Here is a 14,531-nt window from a genome sequence, read left to right on the forward strand (position 1 = left end):
ATGAAGTCTCCAGGATATGTGACTCCAGATATAAACGTGGTCAGCTCCAGTACTTGGTGGAATGGAAAGGATACCCTCCCAGCGAACACACGTGGGAACCTATCTCAAATTTAAATTCCCCCAGGTTACTCAGAAGGTTCCATCTCATACACCCGGGCAAACCCGGCGGGATGGGTTTTCGGAGAAGGCATGCTGTCATGAACCATCGGACACGCCCCTTCTGGGCCTCCTGGTCCTTGACGCGTCAGGGTTTACACTCTGTTGTACTTCCAACATGGCCGTAAGCACAGAACGCTGCTTACCAGCCTTCACGTCCGATGCAGCACGTTCTATAAATTAGCCACACCCCCGCAGCCTCGCACGTCTCAACGCTACTGTTAGCTGTGGCTAGACGTGTGCTACGTAGTTTGCCTTCGCGGAACTCTTGTTTCCTGGTTCCCGGATCCTCTGCTTTCCCCTACTATCCTTTCTCCTTCTTATTCAGTCTTCTTCCTGGATTCCGTGCACCCGCCTCCGAATGCACCTTCTCCTTATCCTGGACTTCCTGGAGTTTCCTATTGATCCCAGACATTGAAGCTGAAAGAACACTGGAAGCCGAAGACGGCCGAGCGGACTTGTACAAGACCCGTACCGTACGGAAGAAAACTCCTCCTAAAGAGTCCATCAAGCAGCGAAAACAGGTGCGAAAGGGGGAAACCTGTGACACCCTGTGCTAGGGGTAGGCTGAGTTTCAGAGGCAGTCCTGGCCCCTGTCCACGTTCTATTGTTGAAAGGCTGGCCTGTGGCAGTTAGACCGCCTTCCCGTCCCTTGCAGCCCTTCCTAGGTGTAAGCCGAGGTTCAGAGCCGGTGCTGGACCCTGACCACATTCTCTTGTTGACAGGCCGGCCTCTGTCGGCTAGACTTCCCCATCTCAGGCCATCCTATCCTAGGGGAAAGGCTGAGGCTCAGAGTCAGTCCTGAGCCCTGTCCTTGTGCTCTTGTTAACAGGATGGCCTCTGGCAGCTAGCCCTCCTCCCAAGCCGGCTTGTCCTAAGGGTAGGCTGAGGTTCAGAAGCAGTCCAGGGCCCTATCGGCATGCTCTTGTTGACATGTGGACTCTGGCAGCTAACCCTCCTCCTCCCCCTTCCCTCAAGACAATCTGTCCTAGGGGTAGGCCGAGATTCAGAGCCTGTCCTGGACCCCTGTCCGCGTGCGCATGTTGGCAGGGCGGTGTAACGTTACACTGGCCTGTCCAGGGGGTAGGCCGGGCCCTGGGCCTGTCCTAGACCCTGTCCGCGTGCTCTTGTTGACACAGCTGGCCCTCTGCCTTCCCAGGCCAGCCTGTCCAGGGGGTGGGCCGGGCCCTGGGCCTGTCCTGGACCCCTGTCCGCGTGCGCATGTTGACAGGCAGACCTGTCCAGGGAGTGGGCCGGGCCCTGGGTCTGTTCGCATGCTCTTGGTGACAGGCTGGCCTCTGACAGCTGTCCCTCCTCCTTCGCAGGCCAGCCTGTCCAGGCGATAGGCTGGGCCCTGGGCCTGTCCTAGACCCCCTGCGCTTGTTGACAGGCCGGCCTCTGGCCTCTCCTTCCCAGGCCAGCCTGTCCGCGAGGTAGGCTGGGCCCTGTCCAGGCGTGCTGTTGTTGACAGGCTGGCCTCTGACCGCTGGCCCTCCTCCTTTCCAGTCAGTAGGCTGGGCCCTACGCCTGTCCTAGACCCCCTGCGCATGTTGACGGGCTGGCTGCCCTCCTCCTTCCCAGGCCAGCCTTTCCAGGGGCAGGCCGGGCCCTGGGCCTGTCCTAGACCCCTGTCCGCGGCGTGCTCTTGTTGACAGGCCGGCCTCTGGGCCTCCTCCTTCCCAGGCCAGCCTGTCCGGGGGGTAGGCCAGGCACTGGGCCTGTCCTAGGCCCCCTGTGCATGTTGGTAGGCCGGCCACTGGCCCCCCTCCTTCCTAGGCCAGCCTTCCCGGGAGGTAGGCCGGGCCCTGGGCCTGTCCTAGATTCCTGTCTGCGGCTGCTTGTTGACAGGCCGGCCCCTGACTGCTGTCCCTCCTTCCCAAGCCAGCCTGTCCTGGTGGTAGGCCGGGCCCTGGGCCCTCCTGGGCCTGTCCGCCGCGTGCTCTTGTTGACAGGCCGGCCTCTGGGCCTCCTCCTTCCCAGGCCAGCCTGTCCGGGGGGTAGGCCAGGCACTGGGCCTGTTGGTAGGCCGGCCACTGGCCCCCCTCCTTCCTAGGCCAGCCTTCCCGGGAGGTAGGCCGGGCCCTGGGCCTGTCCTAGATTCCTGTCTGCGGTTGCTTGTTGACAGGCCGGCCCCTGACTGCTGTCCCTCCTTCCCAAGCCAGCCTGTCCTGGTGGTAGGCCGGGCCCTGGGCCCTCCTGGGCCTGTCCGCCGCGTGCTCTTGTTGACAGGCCGGCCTCTGGGCCTCCTCCTTCCCAGGCCAGCCTGTCCGGGGGGTAGGCCGGGCCCTGGGCCTGTCCTAGATTCCTGTCTGCGGCTGCTTGTTGACAGGCCGGCCCCTGACTGCTGTCCCTCCTTCCCAAGCCAGCCTGTCCTGGTGGTAGGCCGGGCCCTGGGCCCTCCTGGGCCTGTCCGCCGCGTGCTCTTGTTGACAGGCCGGCCTCTGGGCCTCCTCCTTCCCAGGCCAGCCTGTCCGGGGGGTAGGCCAGGCACTGGGCCTGTTGGTAGGCCGGCCACTGGCCCCCCTCCTTCCTAGGCCAGCCTTCCCGGGAGGTAGGCCGGGCCCTGGGCCTGTCCTAGATTCCTGTCTGCGGTTGCTTGTTGACAGGCCGGCCCCTGACTGCTGTCCCTCCTTCCCAAGCCAGCCTGTCCTGGTGGTAGGCCGGGCCCTGGGCCCTCCTGGGCCTGTCCGCCGCGTGCTCTTGTTGACAGGCCGGCCTCTGGGCCTCCTCCTTCCCAGGCCAGCCTGTCCGGGGGGTAGGCCGGGCCCTGGGCCTGTCCTAGATTCCTGTCTGCGGTTGCTTGTTGACAGGCCGGCCCCTGACTGCTGTCCCTCCTTCCCAAGCCAGCCTGTCCTGGTGGTAGGCCGGGCCCTGGGCCCTCCTGGGCCTGTGCGCGGCGTGCTCTTGTTGACAGGCCGGCCGGCCTCTGACAGCTGTCCCTCCCTCCCTCCCTCCCTCCCTCCCTCCCTCCCTCCCTGGAGGCCCGGGGATAGGCCTGGGTCTGGGGTAGGCCGGGTCCTGGGTCTGGGGTAGGCCTAGGCCTGTGCGCGGCGTGCTCTTGTTGACAGGCCGGCCTCTGACAGCTGTCCCTCCCTCCTCCCTGCTCGCTCGCTCGCTCGCTCCCTGGAAGGCCGGGCAGATGACATCATGGAGCGGGGCATTGTGGGCAGGCAGGGAGGCGGAGGACACGCCATCTTCGGTGTCGGCAGCAGCAGCAGCTGAGGAGGAGGCGGCGAGGGAGTCTCCGGGCTGGGGGGGATGCGCTTGCACACACCGCGTCCCTGAGCGCCGCCGCACCGCCCGAGGAGGAGGAGGAGGCCGCGGCGGGATGTGAGGGGCCCGCGGGCGGCAGCAAGAGCAGCGGCGACGGCACCAGCTCCGGAGGCGGTGGCCCCGGCATAGCCCGGCAGGGGAGGCGCTGGGCGGCAGCACGGTGAGTCACGCTCCCCGGGAGGGGCCGGGTGAGTGAGGACGGGGGTTGGGGGGGGGGTGTGCTGCCCGCGCGTGGCCCCGGGCGCCCATCACCCTGGGGGGGGGGGAGGCTGTGTGTACTGCAGGCATCTGTCGCCATGGGGACCCGGGAGTGCTCAGGGGAATCAGTGTGCGCTCCCAGGGCCCTGCAGGCGATCTGCCTATGCCCATGTGCACCCAGTGCCCACACTGGCTGGCGTGCTCCTGTGTGTGATGCAAGCCATGTGTCAGCCTGCGTGCTTCTAATCATAGGACTCTGGGGTCGTTGAGTTGGTGAGGGTCTGCCTGCTATTTTCCCCTGCCTTCCCGAGGCCGTGGGTAGATGGACAGGAGTGCTGTCACCATCGAGTTTACCCTTTCAGCCACTCCAGGACTATATTTATATGAATCAGTCAAGTAAATGCGTGGGATCCCGAAGGGCTGTGCATGTTTACATATGCTTGCACGGCATCCTGAAAGCCTGTGCAGGGGATCCCAAAGGGCTGTGCATGTTCACATATGCACGCATGGCATCCTGAATCCCTGTGCATGGGATCCCAAAGGGCTGTGCATGTTTACATATGCACGCATGGCATCCTGAATGCCTGTGCATGGGATGCATGTTTACATATGCAAGCATGGCATCCTGAATGCCTGTGCATGGGATCCCGAAGGGATGTGCATGTTTACATATGCACGCATGGCTTCCTGAACGCCTGTGCATGGGATCCCGAAGGGCTGTGCATGTTTACATATGCAAGGATGGCATCCTGAATGCCTGTGCATGGGATGCATGTTTACATATGCAAGCATGGCATCCTGAATGCCTGTGCATGGGATCCCGAAGGGATGTGCATGTTTACATATGCACGCATGGCTTCCTGAACGCCTGTGCATGGGATCCCGAAGGGCTGTGCATGTTTACATATGCAAGGATGGCATCCTGAATCCCTGTGCATGGGATCCCAAAGGGCTGTGCATGTTTACATATGCAAGCATGGCATCCTGAATCCCTGTGCATGGGATCCCAAAGGGCTGTGCATGTTTACATATGCACGCATGGCATCCTGAATGCCTGTGCATGGGATGCATGTTTACATATGCAAGCATGGCATCCTGAATCCCTGTGCATGGGATCCCGAAGGGCTGTGCATGTTTACATATGCACACATGGCATCCTGAACGCCTGTTTATGGGATCCCGAAGGGCTGTGCATGTTTACATATGTATGGGATCTTACAGGATGGGATATACATAGGTGCTAGAGGTCACGGTTTACATAGGCATCCGTGGCCTCCAATATGTCTGTGTCTGCTTGCATACATTATAATTGTTCTTTTATAACGCGCTCAATACCGCGGACCAGTTTCTAACCGCGAACCCGGGTTTCCAACCTGTGTTGCTATGCGTTGCCTTGCTTCCAAGATAAACACGTTGCACCTGAGCTATCCTCCCGGCCTGAAAGGCTTGCATGGTATCCCCAGTATCCGAGATATCTGTCTATTTAGTTGACATCGTTGGGATGCTGTATATCTGTGCTATATAGACACCCACAGTATTTGAGCGACCTATGTTTACTTGTCTTCCGTGGGATGTGACAGACGTGGCCGGAGGTCGGTGTCTGGTTACACAGGCATCCATCGGATCTGACAGCTCTGTGTTCGGCCTTAAGGATGTGCGTTTGCTCAGGCTCGTTAGTATCCGCCTTTCTCTTCTAGGGCACATGCGTGTAGTGACCACAAGGACCTTCGCGCCCCCATTTGAATCTGTTTGGCACCATGAGGATCTGTGTCGGCGGCATATAACTTGTGGTATAGGGATATGTGTTCCCTTGCACGCACGGCCTTTGTGCGTAATGGGGTCGCATCCGCTTTGCACTGTGTCTGCTCCTTGCTTGGCATCGTTCCCGAAATCTGGCCTTTATGCAGAACTGGGGTCTGACTCTGAGTGCACAGGCAGTGGCCTTCCGGGCCGTGGTCTGTCTGTGTGTGCGCGGGCGATAGGCGTTGCCACAGATGGCAAGCGCGTGTACACAATGAATGCACACCACAATGTAGAGCGTGGAATCTCGCTTTGGATCTCCTTGGCGTGTTCACGTGCACATGTTGTGTTCCTCCTATCTCAAGGCTGGCCCATGTGGGCGTAGCCTGCTATTCTGCTGGATAATGGGATCGGTGCATGCATGTGCTGTGCACACATTGCATCACATCATGCTGGGTCCTTTCTGTGTGTTCTTCTGTAGATGCGGTGGGATGGCCTGGGCTGTGCATGGCCAGTATATGAACTGCTCCCTGCGACTCTGCCCTTTTGGTTGTGGACACTCAAGGGATTGGGTGATCACTGTGATAGTGGGGGGTTAGGTATGACGGCGTGAGGCGTTCTCTGCGGTGATGGGGTGTGTGGGCGGAGGCAGCTGTGTTTATTTTGGTGGTGGTGTGGGTGGGGAGATTATTTGTGATGGTGTTCTCGGGGTCCCATGTGGGTGGGAGTCTGGCCCCTGCTGACGCCACTCCACCTCCTGCTTGCAGAGGCGGTGTTTGGGGGTTCCAGATGTTCTGGGCCCGGGCTGTTGCTCTGACTGCTGGGAGGGGGTGCCGGTCTGCTTCCAGCTTCCTGCCAGTCTCGCTGTGCACGAGTGCGGCTCATTGTTCGCCGGATCCGCTTCTGGGAGTCATTAGAGAGGTCCGCGGCCCCTCTCTCCCCCCCCCCCCCCCTCCGCAGCTCAAAAAAGGTGTTGGTGCCCATATACAAAGGGCTCTATCATGGGGCGGCGGTAATAGTTCCAGTTCAGAAATAATGGCACCGAACAACCGCTGCGGTTCACACCCTTGTGTTTATTTTGTTTTTAACCGAAATACTCCCATTCGTTTTCTATCCACACATGCGCTCCATGCCAACTGTGTTTAGACGATGGGGAGGGGGCAGACTCCTTGGGGATGACACTGCTCGGAAATACCGAATATCCTCAGCTCTCACCCCCACCACCCTCTGGTGCATGAAACTAAGAGGGTCACTTCCGAGGGCCTGTCCTTTCTCTCGGGCGAGCCGTGGGCATGCGGCCTGGGGAGTGTGGACTTGTACAGAAATCTCTTAATGTTTGGCTAATGCATGTGTGTATTGTGTCGGTAAGTGGGTGTTTATTCTTACGGCCAGACTGATTTGTTATAAGCTGCCACCCTCTTGCCTTTGATGCCTTGTATGCCTCCTAGTTGTACGGCTGTGAGCTGTTACTTGCTATGCCTTTATGCTTCCTAGTTGTACGGCTGAGGGGTGTTACTTACTATACTTTTATGCTTCCTAGTTGTACGGCTGTGAGCTGTTACCTACTATGCCTTGTATGCTTCCTAGTTGTACAGAGGTGAGGTTTTATTTACTATGCCTTTATGCTTCCTAGTTGTACATCTGTGAGGTGTTACTTACTATGCCTTTATGCTTCCTAGTTGTACGGTGGTGAGGTGCTACTATGCCTTGTATGCTTCCTAGTTGTACGGCTGTGAGGTGTTACTTACTATGCTTTTATGCTTCCTAGTTGTACGGTGGTGAGGTGTTACTTACTATACCTTTGTGCTTCCTAGTTGTACGGCTGTGAGGTTTACTTACTATGCCTTTATGCTTCCTAGTTGTACGGCTGTGAGGTGTTACCTTCTATGCCTTTATGCTTCCCAGTTGTACAGCTGTGAGGTGTTACTTACTATGCCTTGTATGCTTCCTAGTTGTACGGCGGTGAGGTATTTCCTTACTATGCCTTGTATGCTTCCTAGTTGTACGGCTGTGAGGTGTTACTTACTATGCCTTTATGCTTCCTAGTTGTACGGTGGTGAGGTGTTACTTACTATGCCTTGTATGCTTCCTAGTTGTACGGCGGTGAGGTATTTCCTTACTATGCCTTGTATGCTTCCTAGTTGTATGGCTGTGAGGTGTTACTATGCCTTTATGCTTCCTAGTTGTATGGCTGTGAGGTGTTACTTACTATACCTTTATGCTTCCTAGTTGTACGGTGGTGAGGTGTTACTTACTATGCCTTTATGCTTCCTAGTTGTACAGTGGTGAGGTGTTACTATACCTTTATGCTTCCTAGTTGTACGGTTGTGAGGTGTTAACTACTATGCCTTTATGCTTCCTAGTTGTACGGCTGTGAGGTGTTACTTACTATACCTTTGTGCTTCCTAGTTGTACGGCTGTGAGGTTTACTTACTATGCCTTTATGCTTCCTAGTTGTACGGCTGTGAGGTGTTACCTTCTATGCCTTTATGCTTCCCAGTTGTACAGCTGTGAGGTGTTACTTACTATGCCTTGTATGCTTCCTAGTTGTACGGCTGTGAGGTGTTACTTACTATACCTTTATGCTTCCTAGTTGTACGGTGGTGAGGTGTTACTTACTATGCCTTTATGCTTCCTAGTTGTACAGTGGTGAGGTGTTACTATACCTTTATGCTTCCTAGTTGTACGGTTGTGAGGTGTTAACTACTATGCCTTTATGCTTCCTAGTTGTACGGCTGTGAGGTGTTACTTACTATGCCTTTATGCTTCCTAGTTGTATGGCTGTGAGGTGTTACTTACTATGCCTTTATGCTTCCTAGTTGTACAGTGGTGAGGTGTTACTATGCCTTTATGCTTCCTAGTTGTACAGTGATGAGGTGTTACTATACCTTTATGCTTCCTAGTTGTACGGCTGTGAGGTATTACCTACTATGCCTTTATGCTTCCTAGTTGTACGGCTGTGAGGTGTTACTTACTATGACTTTATGCTTCCTAGTTGTACGGCTGTGAGGTGTTACTTACTATGCCTTGTGTACAGCTGTGAGGTGTTACTTACTATGCCTTGTATGCTTCCTAGTTGTACGGCTGTGAGGTGTTCCTTACTATGCCTTTATGCTTCCTAGATGTACGGCTGAGAGGTGTTACTTACTATGCCTTTATGCTTCCTAGTTGTACGGCTGTGAGGTGTTACTTACTATGCCTTTATGCTTCCTCATTGTACGGCTGTGAGGTGTTACTATACCTTTATGCTTCCTAGTTGTACGGTGGTGAGGTGTTGTATGGCTGTGAGGTGTTACTATACCTTTATGCTTCCTAGTTGTACGGCTGTGAGGTGTTACTTACTATGCCTTTTATGCTTCCTAGTTGTACGGCTGTGAGGTGTTACTTACTATGCTTTTATGCTTCCTAGTTGTACGGTGGTGAGGTGTTGTATGGCTGTGAGGTGTTACTTAATATTCCTTTTATGCTTCCTAGTTGTACGGCTGTGAGGTGTTACTTACTATGCCTTTTATGCTTCCTAGTTGTACGGCTGTGAGGTGTTACTTACTATGCCTTTTATGCTTCCTAGTTGTATGGCTGCGAGGTGTTACTTAATATGCCTTTTATGCTTCCTAGTTGTACGGCTGTGAGGTGTTACTTACTATGCCTTTATGCTTCCTAGTTGTACGGCTGTGAGGTGTTACTTACTATACCTTTATGCTTCCTAGTTGTACGGTGGTGAGGTGTTGTATGGCTGTGAGGTGTTACTTAATATTCCTTTTATGCTTCCTAGTTGTATGGCTGTGAGGTGTTACTTAATATTCCTTTATGCTTCCTAGTTGTATGGCTGCGAGGTGTTACTTACTATGCCTTTATGCTTCCTAGTTGTACGGCTGTGAGGTGTTACTTACTATGCCTTTATGCTTCCTAGTTGTATGGCTGTGAGGTGTTACTTACTATGCCTTGTATGCTTCCTAGTTGTACGGTGGTGAGTGTTGGATGGCTGTGAGGTGTTACTATACCTTTATGCTTCCTAGTTGTATGGCTGTGAGGTGTTACTTACTATGCCTTTATGCTTCCTAGTTGTATGGCTGTGAGGTGTTACTTACTATGCCTTGTATGCTTCCTAGTTGTACGGCTGTGAGGTGTTACTATGCCTTTATGCTTCCTAGTTGTATGGCTGTGAGGTGTTACTATACCTTTATGCTTCCTAGTTGTATGGCTGTGAGGTGTTACTTACTATGCCTTTTATGCTTCCTAGTTGTATGGCTGTGAGGTGTTACTTACTATGCCTTTTATGCTTCCTAGTTGTATGGCTGTGAGGTGTTACTTAATATGCCTTTTATGCTTCCTAGTTGTACGGCTGTGAGGTGTTACTTACTATGCCTTTATGCTTCCTAGTTGTACGGCTGTGAGGTGTTACTTACTATACCTTTATGCTTCCTAGTTGTACGGTGGTGAGGTGTTGTATGGCTGTGAGGTGTTACTTAATATTCCTTTTATGCTTCCTAGTTGTATGGCTGTGAGGTGTTAATTAATATTCCTTTATGCTTCCTAGTTGTATGGCTGCGAGGTGTTACTTACTATGCTTTTATGCTTCCTAGTTGTACGGTGGTGAGGTGTTGGATGGCTGTGAGGTGTAACTATACCTTTATGCTTCCTAGTTGTATGGCTGTGAGGTGTTACTTACGATGCCTTTTATGCTTCCTAGTTGTATGGCTGTGAGGTGTTACTTACTATGCCTTGTATGCTTCCTAGTTGTACGGTGGTGAGTGTTGTATGGCTGTGAGGTGTTACTATACCTTTATGCTTCCTAGTTGTATGGCTGTGAGGTGTTACTATGCCTTGTATGCTTCCTAGTTGTACGGTGGTGAGTGTTGTATGGCTGTGAGGTGTTACTATACCTTTATGCTTCCTAGTTGTATGGCTGTGAGGTGTTACTTACTATGCCTTTTATGCTTCCTAGTTGTATGGCTGTGAGGTGTTACTTAATATGCCTTTTATGCTTCCTAGTTGTACGGCTGTGAGGTGTTACTTACTATGCCTTTATGCTTCCTAGTTGTACGGCTGTGAGGTGTTACTTACTATACCTTTATGCTTCCTAGTTGTACGGTGGTGAGGTGTTGTATGGCTGTGAGGTGTTACTTAATATTCCTTTTATGCTTCCTAGTTGTATGGCTGTGAGGTGTTAATTAATATTCCTTTATGCTTCCTAGTTGTATGGCTGCGAGGTGTTACTTACTATGCCTTTATGCTTCCTAGTTGTACGGTGGTGAGGTGTTGGATGGCTGTGAGGTGTAACTATACCTTTATGCTTCCTAGTTGTATGGCTGTGAGGTGTTACTTACTATGCCTTTTATGCTTCCTAGTTGTACGGCTGTGAGGTGTTACTTACTATGCCTTTATGCTTCCTAGTTGTATGGCTGTGAGGTTTTACTTACGATGCCTTTTATGCTTCCTAGTTGTACGGCTGTGAGGTGTTACTATGCCTTTATGCTTCCTAGTTGTATGGCTGCGAGGTGTTACTTACTATGCCATGTATGCTTCCTAGTTGTACGGTGGTGAGTGTTGTATGGCTGTGAGGTGTTACTATACCTTTATGCTTCCTAGTTGTATGGCTGTGAGGTGTTACTTACTATGCCATGTATGCTTCCTAGTTGTACGGTGGTGAGGTGTTGTATGGCTGTGAGGTGTTACTATACCTTTATGCTTCCTAGTTGTATGGCTGTGAGGTGCTACTTACTATGCCATGTATGCTTCCTAGTTGTATGGCTGTGAGGTGTTACTTACGATGCCTTTTATGCTTCCTAGTTGTACGGCTGTGAGGTGTTACTATGCCTTTATGCTTCCTAGTTGTACGGCTGTGAGGTGTTACTTACGATGCCTTTCATGCTTCCTAGTTGTACGGCTGTGAGGTGTTACTTACTATGCCTTTATGCTTCCTAGTTGTATGGCTGTGAGGTTTTACTTACGATGCCTTTTATGCTTCCTAGTTGTACGGCTGTGAGGTGTTACTATGCCTTTATGCTTCCTAGTTGTACGGCTGTGAGGTTTTACTTACGATGCCTTTTATGCTTCCTAGTTGTACGGCTGTGAGGTGTTACTATGCCTTTATGCTTCCTAGTTGTATGGCTGTGAGGTGTTACTTACTATGCCATGTATGCTTCCTAGTTGTACGGTGGTGAGGTGTTACTTACTATGCCTTTATGCTTCCTAGTTGTACGGCTGTGAGGTGTTATTATGCCTTTATGCTTCCTAGTTGTATGGCTGTGAGGTGTTACTTACTATGCCATGTATGCTTCCTAGTTGTACGGTGGTGAGGTGTTGTATGGCTGTGAGGTGTTACTATACCTTTATGCTTCCTAGTTGTATGGCTGTGAGGTGTTACTTACTATGCCATGTATGCTTCCTAGTTGTACGGCTGTGAGGTGTTACTTACTATGCCTTTATGCTTCCTAGTTGTATGGCTGTGAGGTGTTACTTACTATGCCATGTATGCTTCCTATTTGTACGGCTGTGAGGTGTTACTTACTATGCCTTTATGCTTCCTAGTTGTATTGCTGTGAGGTTTTACTTACGATGCCTTTTATGCTTCCTAGTTGTACGGCTGTGAGGTGTTACTATGCCTTTATGCTTCCTAGTTGTATGGCTGTGAGGTGTTACTTACTATGCCTTTATGCTTCCTAGTTGTACGGCTGTGAGGTGTTACTTACTATGCCTTTATGCTTCCTAGTTGTATTGCTGTGAGGTTTTACTTACGATGCCTTTTATGCTTCCTAGTTGTACGGCTGTGAGGTGTTACTATGCCTTTATGCTTCCTAGTTGTATGGCTGTGAGGTGTTACTTACTATGCCATGTATGCTTCCTAGTTGTACGGCTGTGAGGTGTTACTATGCCTTTATGCTTCCTAGTTGTATGGCTGTGAGGTGTTACTTACTATGCCATGTATGCTTCCTAGTTGTACGGTGGTGAGGTGTTACCTACTTGCCAGAGTCAGCAGGGAGCCCAGACATTCGCAGGCGGCTCCATGGCACGAGCACCCTCTTGTTTTTCCTGTTTTGCGTGATTCCATCGCTGAGATTTAATTGCTAGCAATGACACCGCGACTTTTTCATCGGCTGCAATTCATCGAAACGATCCACTTAACGTGGATGCGCGTTTTCATTGTTTGAAAAGCTTCTAGTTCAAACGCGTTTTTTAAAAAAAACAATTATAAATAGCCTCTTGGACGACAATCGCCCCACCATGTTACGCCTCGCTTCAGCAGCAGGATAGGTAAATATCGCTTATTTCTATACCCCAATCCTTGCTAGTGCCCCCACTCTGACCCACGCCCCTATCTGCCTCACACCAGCCCTTTATTCCCGTCACAAGTGACAGTGACAACATGTTGAGATGTTTTTTTTGTAGCAATCGCTGCATATCCCATTTCCTGTGTCAGTTTAAGTTTTAACGCACCCGAAGGTGCTTTGTTGTAATTTTGTGAACTAATTCATGCTTTTGAAACGGCATGTGCACACTAGACATTTCTATTTCAACGTACTTTTGTTTCCTAGTACAGCAGTACAATTCTCCAAGCCATAGTTCGTTTCTGCTAACACTACACTAGCCACACAATGATAGTCTTTTTCGCACCCCAAAAATAATTTGCAAAAAAAGTGTTTTTTTTTAATACCCGCCCCCTAACATATATGAGACCGTGGGCAAGTGCCCCTGTCGGTTGGGTGCCACAAATGCTGGCATGTTCGGCTTCTTGCACCGGATCTGGGTGTTAAAGCAGTGAGGGAGGTGCCAATGGTCCTGAAGAAGGTCTTTTGGGAAATCACGCAGGGACTGGTGTCGAGGGTAGACATCTGATATTCAGTTTGCATAGACCTAAGTCATTTATTTAGAGAGAAGGAACTTAATTTTGAGGAAGTGGCTGTCACATGGTAAGGAAACAAGCTGATTCCGCCAGAAAGTCCCCAGTCGTTTCTTGGTCACGGATGAGGCAGACTGGCCTTCCGGTGCAACACGTCATGTTCAGAATTGTCAGACTATGGACTAGAGAGAGCTAACAGCGCTGCTCAGTTTTATTTTTTATATAGTGCTACAGATTACGTAAACCCCAAGAATCAGCAGAAAAGGTCGCCTAGAGACCATCCTCTGTAGCAAGACCATCGCGAGCATGCAATGCTACACAGAGGACCGTGTAGTGTGGGGTTATAAAGCAGGATGGGACATAGTACCAGCAATGAACCGCAGTAGGATTTACATATATTGCAAGTACCTGCCGCATACCTACGATTTATGTTCTAGGGAGATCAAGTGGTTTGCCCGGGATCAAAGCATTTTTGATCAAGGGTAGATACTGGGATTAGAACCCCAGGCCTTCAGTTTTGCGGTTTACCAGCCAAATAACTTCTAGATGCCATCTTCGGAGTGCTTACGGCAAGACAGAGCGTTTGATAGGTAGACACATGAAACCGTACGTATTGAGGAGTGGGGGGAGGAGGGTGGATTACAACTATACATAAAATCCACAGGCGTTCAGCTGCAACAGCTGAAGCCCAACCATAATCCGGGCCTGCTCTGGGATTGGTTGAGGCCCGGTGATGCTAAACACCTGCAGGCTGCCTCATTTCCAAATGTAGTGACATCACAGAAAGTTACAGCGCAGGAAGTGACCTTCCTCTCTGTTACGCGGGGAGCATTGTGGGAAGTCGCCTTACAAGAAGTTGCCTTGATTGTGCCGAGAGATGGATAACTTTGAGATTTGCAATATGTGAATGCTCACAGAATGTATTAATGTATATGGAGCAATATCAAACGCGAGGCGTTTTTTAGAATAGCAAACAGACATTGTGAACTGATTCCCTTCTAGGGAATTCAGATGAGGCACGCGTTCCCTCCCATCGAGAGAGCAAACGCGGGTGGTATCAGCTTCCCACACATAGCTCCCTAACACTGGAATGCCCTACCCAATGCACTCAGAGCGGAACCCTCCCTGTCCACCTTTCGCAAAAAAACCTAAAAACGACGCTGTTCAACTAGCCCTCCTCACCACCACTACACCCTGCCAACCACCTGCGGAATGTCCCAGCACTCTGACCATGTAACTAAGATTTTTTGCTATGCATACTCTGTATTTACTAAGATAAGTCTTGTTATGCATACCCTGTAAACACTGTGAGCCTTGCTCTACT

General features: G+C 51.4%; 1 protein-coding gene across 15 annotated transcripts in view; it reads left to right on the forward strand.

The window, feature by feature from the left end:
- Positions 1 to 14,531, forward strand: part of KLC1 (kinesin light chain 1) — a 469,931-nt gene that overhangs the window by 63,443 nt on the left and 391,957 nt on the right. For 3 of the 15 annotated variants that reach the window (XM_069638167.1, XM_069638163.1, XM_069638169.1), the window contains exon 1: positions 3,326 to 3,589. The exons of 4 other annotated variants lie outside the window; for them this stretch is intronic. The gene's annotated coding sequence lies outside the window, so the exon portion shown is untranslated. Of the gene's footprint in view, positions 1 to 3,325; positions 3,590 to 14,531 lie in introns of those variants that run through there. 8 more of the 15 variants (XM_069638173.1, XM_069638168.1, XM_069638171.1 and 5 more) reach the window with 5 other exon arrangements.

Source organism: Ambystoma mexicanum, chromosome 14, assembly GCF_040938575.1.
Source record: "Ambystoma mexicanum isolate Mex_15411 chromosome 14, UKY_AmexF1_1, whole genome shotgun sequence".
NCBI classification, from domain to species: Eukaryota; Metazoa; Chordata; class Amphibia; order Caudata; family Ambystomatidae; genus Ambystoma; species Ambystoma mexicanum.